Source organism: Equus asinus, chromosome 7 (genome assembly GCF_041296235.1).
Source record: "Equus asinus isolate D_3611 breed Donkey chromosome 7, EquAss-T2T_v2, whole genome shotgun sequence".
Classification (NCBI taxonomy): domain Eukaryota; kingdom Metazoa; phylum Chordata; class Mammalia; order Perissodactyla; family Equidae; genus Equus; species Equus asinus.
This window is the reverse complement of record NC_091796.1, coordinates 107168951-107179115: the sequence shown is the minus strand read 5'-3', so window position 1 is coordinate 107179115 and position 10165 is coordinate 107168951.

Genomic DNA, 10165 nt, shown 5'->3' with positions numbered 1-10165 from the left:
CCACGAGCCAAGGCAGCGGTGTCCTCAGGGGAGTCCTGCTAGGTAGTGACGTGGGACTACGCCCCTCAGGGCACCTCCTGGCCTGGTTCTCATGCCCGCTCAAAGATGCTGTGGGCTTCCCAAGTTCCTCTCCAGAGTCCTGTGTCGTTTATTCATCTAGCTGTTCTATCAATACTGTGAGAGGGGTGTTAAAAACTCCAACTCCAATTCTGGATTTGTTTCCTCCCCTCTAGTCCGGTCAGATTTGGCTTCATGCATTTTGAAGCTGTTAGTTTCACACCTATTTGGCACTGTTACATCTTCCTGATGAACTGACCCTTTCGTCACTGAGAAAGTCCCTCTTTGCTTTAAAGTCTGTTGTGTGTGATAATTAACATGGCTCCTCCAGCTTTCCCAGGCTCACTGTTTGCAAGGCTTAGCTCTTCCTGTGCCTTTACGGACTCTGTCTGTGCCTGGGTATGTGAAGTGTGTCTCTTGTAGACAACAGGGGGTTGGACCTCACCTTTTTTTTTTTTTTTTACTTTTGAGGAAGATTAGCACTGAGCTAACATCTGCTGCCAATCCTCCTCTTTTTGTTGAGGAAGACTGGCCCTGAGCTAACATCTGTGCCCATGTTCCTCTACTTTATATGTGGGGCACTTGCCACAGCATGGCGTGACAAGTGGTGTCATGTCTGCACTCAGGATCTGAACTGGTGAACCCCAGGCTGCCAAAGCGGAATGTGCGAACTTAACTGCTGTGCCACCAGGCTGGCCCCTGGATCTCGCTTTTTTAATCTATCCCCAAAATATTTAGCTTTTAGTTGGAGTGTTTCTTCCATTCACGTTGCAAATGAATCTTGGTTGCAATTAGGTTAGATTAAATCTACCATTTTGCTATGTTTTGTCTCATCTCTTTTGGTTCCTCTGTTCCTGCTTTCTTTGGTGTTAATACAATGCTTTTTATAATTCCATAATTTTCCTACTGGACTTCCCTTTCTATGTCTTGCAGACATTGTTTTTCAGTGGTTGCTCTAGAGATTAAAATATGCATTTTATCTTATCCCAGTCTACATAGAATTAGTACTGGATTATTTTAGGTGAAATACAGTGAGGGCACGTTTCCATGTACCCTGCCGAGCGGCATTGTCGTCATCTACATTACATCTATGTTATAAACACAACAATACAGTGTTATTTCTTTTGCTTTAAACAGTAATGTCTGTTAAAGAAATTAAGAAAAGTAGAAATAAACATATAGAGTGCCAGCTCCAGATCTATCCGTCTTTGCCCTGCTTTGTGAAACTGCAGCTGGACCACGTGGATATCTCTTCTGCCTGCTGGAGCAATGATAGGTTTGGTCAGTAGAGGGCACTAGAGGGACACTGGAAGGCCACAGCCCAGCCTCGGCTTCTCTTCCTGGGTCTTAGGTGCTTTTTGGCCACTGATGGCGCAGCTGCCAGCAGCTTGCAGGAGGCCCACTGGTGCTCACTCTCCCACGAGTTTCTTGGCTAACCGGTGGGTCACTTCCTAGGAACCAGCTTGAGCCAGCACCTTCACCACTGACAGGCTGCACGTTCCATGGAGGTCTGGCTCTCAGCCTTGTGGGGGAAGACATCGCTCTTCTAGGGTCTTAACTGGTTCTCCCTGAGCACTAGACGTAGCAGCCGGTTTCAGCATTTGCTGTTCCTGTAGTCCTTAAAGCTCTCTCACCCATTTTAGTAGTTAACCATCTCTTACCAATTTATAATTCCCTGTTAAAATTTCTCTGTTCAAATTCTGAGTGGTTTCTGTCTTCTGGCTGGACCTGGAAGGCCCATCACGTCTTTTACCCACATATTAACCACTTCCATTGCCATCCCTTCCCACATGTGCGTCTGAGATGTCATCTGAGGTCACTTCCCTTTCCCTGAACAACTTGCTGTAGCATCTCTTGTAGTGAAGATCTGCTTGAGACAAATTCTTGCAGTTTTTGCATATAGAAAATGTCCTTAGGGGCCGGCCCTGTGGCCGAGTGGTTAAGTTCTCATGCTCCGCTTCGCCAGCCCAGGGTTTTGCAGGTTCGGATCCTGGGCGCAGACATGGCACTGCTCATCAGGCCATGCTGAGATGGCATCCCACATGCCACAACCAGAAGGACCCACAACTAAAAAATATACAACTATGTACTGGGGGGATTTGGGAGAAAAAGCAGGAAGAGAAAAAAAAAGAAGATTGGCAACAGCTGTTAGCTCAGGTGCCAATCTTAAAAAAAAAAGAAAGAAAACGTCCTTATTTTGCCTTCATTTTGAGGATTTTGCTGGCTATAGAGTTCTTATTTGGCAGGTTTTAATTTTAGCACTTTGAAGGTGATGTTCCAAAGTTTTCTGTCTTCTATTGTTTCTGTTGAGAAGTCAGCTGTTAATCGCAGCATTGTTCCCGCTCTAATTAACCTATTGTTTTTCTCTCGTTGCCTTCAAGATTTTCTTATTATATTTGGCTCTCAGCAGCTGGATTACGATGGTCCTAGGAGTGGTTTCTATTGTTTTTATCCTGCTTTAGATTCATGGAAATTTTTGGATCTATAATTTAATCTTTTCCACAAAATTTGAGGTGGTTTTTGCCATTATTTCTTCAAATATGTTTCCTGCCGCTTTTTCCATTTCCTCTTCTTCTGAGACAACAATTACATATAGGCTGGCTGCTTCATGTTGTCCCACAATATCTCTGAGGCTCTGTTCATTTTTCTTCAATCTTTTCCTTTCCATTTTTTGGATTAATTTCTATTGTCTATCTTGAAGTTCATCAACTTTTCTGCCATCTCTAATCTGCTATTCAAATCGTCTTTAAAAAAACGCACAAAATTTTAATTTCAGTTTTGTACTGTTCACCTCCAGAAATTCTCTTTTTTTTTCTTACTGCTTTCTCTCCTCAAATCCCCCCAGAACATAGTTGTGTATTTTTAGTTGTGGGTCCTTCCATTTGTGACATGTGGGATGCTGCCTCAGCACGGCCTGATGAGCAGTGCCCTGTCCGTGCCCAGGATCTGAACCAGTGGAACCCTGGGCCACCGAAGAAGAGCCCACGAACTCAACCACTCGGCCACGGGGCCGGCCCCAGAAACTCCATTTTTTAACAGTTTTTAAATCTCTTTTGAGTTTCCCTATCTGTTCACTCATTAAAATAATTATCCCTTAATTATTGACACATATTTATAATACATGTTTTGAAGTCTTTGCTGAATCCAGCATCTGGGTCCACTTGGAGTCAATTTCTATTGACTGTCTTTTTCCTGATCATGACTCATAGCTTCCCAATTCTTTGCATGTCTATTCATTTTTGGTTGAAAATTGGACATGTTAGATAATAGATTGTAGTGACTCTGGATTCTGTTGTGTTCTTGCGATTATTTTGTCGTTGTTATTGTTTTAGGGGTCAGTTAACATGCCTGTATTCAATCTACAGATTCTGTCTTCTGCCCCAGTGTCAGCCCACTGACATCTCTGCTCAGTCTCTTCAGCTTCCAGCTGTAGCTTTTGTTACGCTCCTTCCCTGGAGTTACTCCCCTCTGCCTGTGTAGTTTGGCAGTCAGTCAAGGATTTCAGTAAAGTTTATACTTAGGGGTGCACTCTCTCTGTGGTTCCCTTGCTGCTGAGGATTCCTTCCTAAATCCACAGTTTCTCTGCCAGCCTCAGGTTGTATTCTCTGACAGTAAGGCTTCTGCTTTCTACCACCCATGCTCTACATAGTTGGGGAACGCACTCAGTTAAAAACCATTAAACACAAATCTCCTCTGGTGTAGCTTTCAAGAGTAGATTGCTCTCTGTTTTTCACTGATCGCCCTAGGGTCTGGAGCACATGCATGGACTTGTGGTCTGCCAGGGATTTGAGCAGAGTTTGTACTCATATTTTGGGTCTCATCCCTTCTGTGGTTCCCTCACTTCCGGAGATTCCCCAGTTTCCTGCCAGCTCTGAACTCTGTTCTCTGCTGCTTCAAGATGATAGAGATGTGGTGCTCCGCTGCTGTTTTCTTCCACTGTGCCCATGGGCCTTGGGCAGCATCCTCAGGAAAAAAAGGCAAAGAAATATAAACTCTCAATTCTTATGTCTTTTAGTTGCAATTTTTCAGGAAGAATAGTCTCCAGTTTCTCTCTGCTTTTGGGTACTTTCCAGTTCTTTTGAATAGTTGAAATGAGTTTGTTTGTTTTAGTATTTTGGCCAAATTTTATCATTGTTATTTGCAGATGAGGTGGCCTGACCGCTTCACTCCACCACCACTACTGGAACTCTTCAATCCCCAATGACTTTTTTTTTTTTTTATGCTGAGGAAGATTAGCCCTGAGCTCACTTCTGTGCCAGTCTTCCTCCACTTTATATGTGGGTTGCTGCCACAGCATGGCTGACAAGTGGTGTAGGTCCGCACCCAAGATCTGAACCTGTGAACCTAGGCTGCCAAAGCAGAGCGTGCTGAACTTAGCCACTATGCCATGGTGCCAGTCCCCCCAGTGGCTTTTTAAAAAATTGTAGAAAAATACACATAATGGGGCCGGCCCCATGGCTGACAGGTTAAGTTTGTGCCCTCTACTTTGGTGGCCTGGGGTTCCACTGGTTCAGATCCTGGGTGCAGACGTGGCATTGCTCATCAAGCCATGCTGAGGTGGTGTCCCATATGGCACAACCAGAAGGACATACAGCTAGAATATAGAACTACATGCTGGGGGGCTTTGGGGAGAAGAAGAAGAAAAAAAAGGAAGATTGGCAACAGATGTTAGCTCAGGTGCCAATCTTTAAAAAAAACAAACACATAACATAAAATTTACAATCTTAACCATTTTTAAGTGTACAGTACAGTGATATTTCACATTGTTGTGCAACCATCACCAACAGTCATCTCCAGAACTCTTTATCTTGCACAATTGGAACATTGTACCCACAAAATAATAGCTCCCATCCCCCCTCCCCCAGCCCCTGGCAGCCACCATTCTACTTTATGTCTCTGAATTTGGCTACTCTAGGTACCTCAGATAAGTGGAATCATATAGCATTTGTCTTTTTGTGATTGGCTTATCTCACTTAGCATAATATCCTTGCTATAGACTGAATGTTTGTATCCCCTCAAAATTCATATTTTGAAGCTAAACCCCAATGTGATGGTCTTTGGAGGTGGGGCCTTTGGGAGGTGATTAGGTCCTGAGGGTGGAGCCCTCATGAATGAGATTAGTGCTTTTATAAAAGGCACCTCAGAGAATTTCCCTTGCCCCTCCCAGTACGTGAAGACACAGTGAGAAGATGGCCATGTAGGAGCCAGGAAGCAGGACTTTATCAGATATCAAATCTGCTGGTGCCTGGACCTTGGACTTCCTAGTTTCCAGAACTGTGAGAAATAAATTTCTGTCATTTATAATCTATTCAGCTTATGGTATTTTGTTATAGCAGGCCAAATGGACTAAGACAGTCCTCAAGGTACACCAGGACACGGGGCTGGCCCCCTGATACCCTTTTAATAAGTCCTTTTTTTACTTAGATTGACCAGAGTTTGTTTCTGTCACTAGCAAATGTGAGTCCTGACAGATGCACATCCCTCACTCCAGCTTGTGGCATGCTAACTAGAGCGGCGAGGCAGAGGACTGTGGACCGCCAGCCTCCCTGGAAAATAAAGCCAGAGGCAGAAGCTCGCATGCCAGCTCTTTATCAGGAAGTGTAATCCAAGGAAGCAGACGCGAGGAGAAAAGGAAGGAGTGAGAGCAAATAAACAGGGTGCATTGTTAACAACCAGCCACAACTTCAAAACAAACTGATTTGCCCAATCTCATGGTGCATGGGACAAGAATTAATAGACTGACTCTCATCTTCTGTTGGCTGGATTTCGTGGAGGGCAGTGATATCTGTGTAGTTCCAGTTGCACATTTGTGGGTGCTGAGAAGATCTTGCTGTGTCCTGTGCTTCAGCAGCAACAGGGACGCCCCAGGGCTGGAGATGGGGGGCAGTGTCTGGGTGTGAGGTAAAGCATTATTGCAGTGTGCCTTGAGCAGCAAGAGTCCAGGAGCAGCTGCAGCAGCACGCCTGGATCCATTATCAAGGGAACAGGACAAGCCAATGCAAAGATGCAAGAATCAGAAAGCAGGGCACATGGGCAGGTCTAGGGTGATGCATAAAATGAATCTAGAATGGGGGGGGGGGAGCAGAATGGGTAGCTGTTGGTCGAAGGGTACAAACTTTCAGTTATAAGATTGATAAGTTCTGGGGATCTAATGTACAGCATGGTGACTGTAGTTAACAACACTGTATTGTATTCTTGAAATTTGTTGAGAGTAGATCTTAAATATTCTCACCACACATCTTAACAATATTAAGCTTTGCAATCCATGAACATGGACTATCTTTCCATTTACTTTTCTTCTTTAATTTCCTTCAGCAATGTTTTGTAGTTTCTGGTGTACAAGTCTATTCCCTCCTTGGTTAAGTTTATGCCTAAGTATTTTATTCTTTTATTTTTTCTTTTGAGGAAGATTAGCCCTGAGCTAATATCTGCGGCCAATCTTCCTCTTTTTGTTGAGGAAGACTGGCCCTGAGCTAACATCCGTACCCATCTTCCTCTACTTTATACGTGGGACACCTACCACAGCATGGCTTGCCAAGCAGTGCCACATCCGCACCCAGGATCTGAACCCGTGAATGCCAGGCCACCAAAGTGGAACGTGTGCACTTAACTGCTGTGCCACCGGGCCAGCCCCAATTCTTTTTGATGCTATTGTAAACGGAATTGTTTTCTTAATTTCATTTTCAGATTCCTCATTGTTAGTGTATAGAAGTGCAACTGATTTTATGTGTTGACTTTGTATTCTGCTCATTTGCTGAATTTATGAGTTGTAAGTTTCTTTGTGGAATCCTTTGGATTTTCTGCATGTAAGATCATATCATTCATGAACAGAGATACTCTTACTGCTTCCTTTCCAATTTAGATGGCTTTATTTCTTTTTCTTGCCTAATTGCTCCGGCTAGAACTTCCAGTACTATATCGAATAGAAGTGGTGAAAGGAGGGATCCTTGCCTTCTTCCTGAACTTAGAGGAAAAGCTATTAATCTTTCACCATTGAGTATGGTGTTCACTGTGGGTTTTTCATATATGGCTTTTATTATATTGATTTAGAGTCATTCTATTCCTAGTTTGTTGAGTGTTTTTATCACGAAAGGGTGTTGAATTTTGTCAAATGCTTTTTCTGGATCAATGAAGATGATGATGTGTTTTTTTTTCCTGCATTCTGTTAATATGATGTATTACATTGATTGATTTTTGTATGTTGAACCATCCTTGCCTTCTAGGAGTAAATCCACTTGGTCATGGTGTATAATCCTTTTAATACGCTGCTAAATCCAGTCTGCTAGTACTCTGTTGAGGATTTGCATCAATGTTTAGAAGAGATATTGGTCTGTAGTTTTCTTTTCTAGTAGTGTCTTTCTACAGCTTTGGTATCAGGGTAATGCTGGTCTCACAAAATGAGTTAGGGAGTGTTCCCTCTTCCTCAAATATTTAGAAAAGTTTGAGAAGTATTGGTGTTAATTCTTTAAATGTTTGGTAGAATTCACTAGTGAAGCCCTAGGTCCAGGGATTTTCTTTGTTAGGAGATTTTTTATTACTGATGCAATCTCCTTACTAGTTAGAGTTCTATTCAGATTGTCTATTTCTTCCTGATTTAGTCTTGGTAGGTTTTGTGTTTATCAGAATTTGTCCATTTCATTTAGGTTATCTGATTTGTTGGCATATAATTGTTCATAGTACTATCTTATAATCTCTTTTTTATTTCTGGAGAATCAGTAGTAATGCCCCCACTTTCATTTCTGATTTTAATACTTTGAGTCTTCTTTTTTTCTTAGTCCATCTTGCTAAAGGTTTGTCAATTTTGTTGATCTTTTCAAAGAGCCAGCTTTTGGTTTCATTGATTTTCTCTATTGTTTTTCTATTCTCTATTTCATTTACCTCAGCTCTAATCTTTATTATTTCCTTCCTTCTGCTAGCTTTCGGTTTGTCCTTAAGTTGTACAGTTCACTTGTTGATTTGAGATCTTTGTTTTCTAAAGTAAGCATTTATAGCTATAAATTTTCCCCTTAGCATTGCTTTCACTGTGTCCCAGTTTTGGTATGTTGTGTTTTTATTTTCATTCATCTCTAAGTATTTTCTAATTTCCCATGTGGTTTCTTCTTTGATCCATTGGTTGTTTAAGAATGTATTGTTTAATTTCCACAAATTTGTGAATTTTCTAGTTTCCTTTCTGTTATTGATTTCTATTTTATCCTCTTGTGGTTGGAGAAGATACTTCGTATATTTATCTTCTTAAATCTATTGAGACTTAATTTGTGGCCTAACATATGGTCTATCCGGGAAATTCCTCATGTGCGCTTGAGAAGAATGTGTGTGCTGCCGCTGTTGGGTACAGTGTTCCATGTATGTCTGTTACACATAGCTCATTTGTTGTGTTGTTCAAGTCCCCTATTTTCTTATGTATCTTCTGTCTGGTTGATCTATCCATTAAGAGTGGGGTATGAAGTCTCCAACTATTATCAGTCCCTTTAATTCTGTCAATTTTTGCTTCATATATTGATGGTCTGTTATTAGGTGTGGAAATGTTTATAATTGTTTTTTCTTCCAGCTGAATTGAAGCTTTTATTAATAAATAATGTCCTTTTTTGTTTCTTGTAACTTTTTTTTTTTAATTCAAAGTCTATTTTGTCTGCTATTAGTATAGCCACTCTGCTCTCTTTAGTTACTATATGCCTGGAATGTCTGTTTCCCTCCTTCCACTTTCAACCTGTGTGTGTTCTTGGATTCAGGTGAGTCTCTTGCAGACAGCATACAGTTGAATCACGTTTTTTTAAAATTCATTCTGCCAATCTCTGTCTTTTGATTGTAGAGTTTAATCCACTTACATTTAAATACTGACAAGGAGGCACTTAACTTCTGTCGTCTTGCCATTTGTCTTCTACATTCCTTATAGGTACTTTTGTCCCTCATTTCTTGCATTACTGTCTTCTTTTGTGTTTAGTTGATTTTCCATAGTGAAATGTATTCCCTTCTCATTTCCTTTAGTGTATATTCTACCATGATTTTTTTTGCGGTTACCATGGGGATTACATCTAACATCCTAAAGTTACAACACTCTAATTTGAATTTGTATTGGGTTAACTTCAATAATATACAAACCCTGCTCTTTTACAGCTCTGTTCTCCCCTCTTTCAGTTCTTGATGTCACAAAATTATATCTTTATACGTTGTATGCCCAAAGCAAACTAATAATTGTTTTTCTTTTAATGCATTAGTCTTCTAAATTATTTAGAAAACAAAATGTGTAGTTACGAACCAATGCTACAATAATACTATCTTTTTTAAAAAAATTATTTATTTTTCCTTCTTCTCCCCAAAGCCCCCCAGTACATAGTTGTATATTTTAGTTGTGGGTCCTTCTAGTTGTGGCATGTGGGATGCTGCCTCAGCATGGCCTGATGAGCAGTGCCATGTCCGTGCCCAGGATCCAAACCAGTGAAATCCTGGGCCGCCAAAGCAGAGTGCGTGAACTTAACCACTCCGCCACGGGGCCGGCCCCACAGTAATACTATCTTTTAGATTAATTTGTTTTTAAATATATTAATCTCTTAAATCATGTAGAAAACAAAAAGTGGAGTCACAAACCACTGTTACTATACTAGTAGCTTTTGTAGTGGCCCATGTATTTACCTTTACTGAGGTCTTCAATTCTTCATGCAGCTTCAAGGTACTGTCTAGTGTCCTTTCATTCTAACCCACAGGACTCCTTTGAGTATTTCTTGCAGGGCAGGTCTAGTGGGAATGGACTTCCTCAGCTTTTGTTTACCTTGTCTTAATTTCTCCCTCACTTTTTTTTGATTAGCCCTGAGCTAACATCTGCTGCCAACCCTCCTCTTTTTGCTGAGGAAGACTGGCCCTGAGCTGACATCCGTGCCCATCTTCCTCTACTTTATATGTGAGACACCTACCACAGTGTGGTGTGCCAAGCAGTGCCATGTCCGAACCTGGGATCTGAACCAGTGAAGCCCAGGCCGCTGAAGCGGAATGTGCGCACTTAACTGCTGCTCCACCGGGCTGGCCCCGCTCCCTCACTTTTGAAGGATAGCTTTACCAGATATAGGATTCTGGATTGCCAGATTTTTCTTTTAGCTCTTTGAATGTATCAACC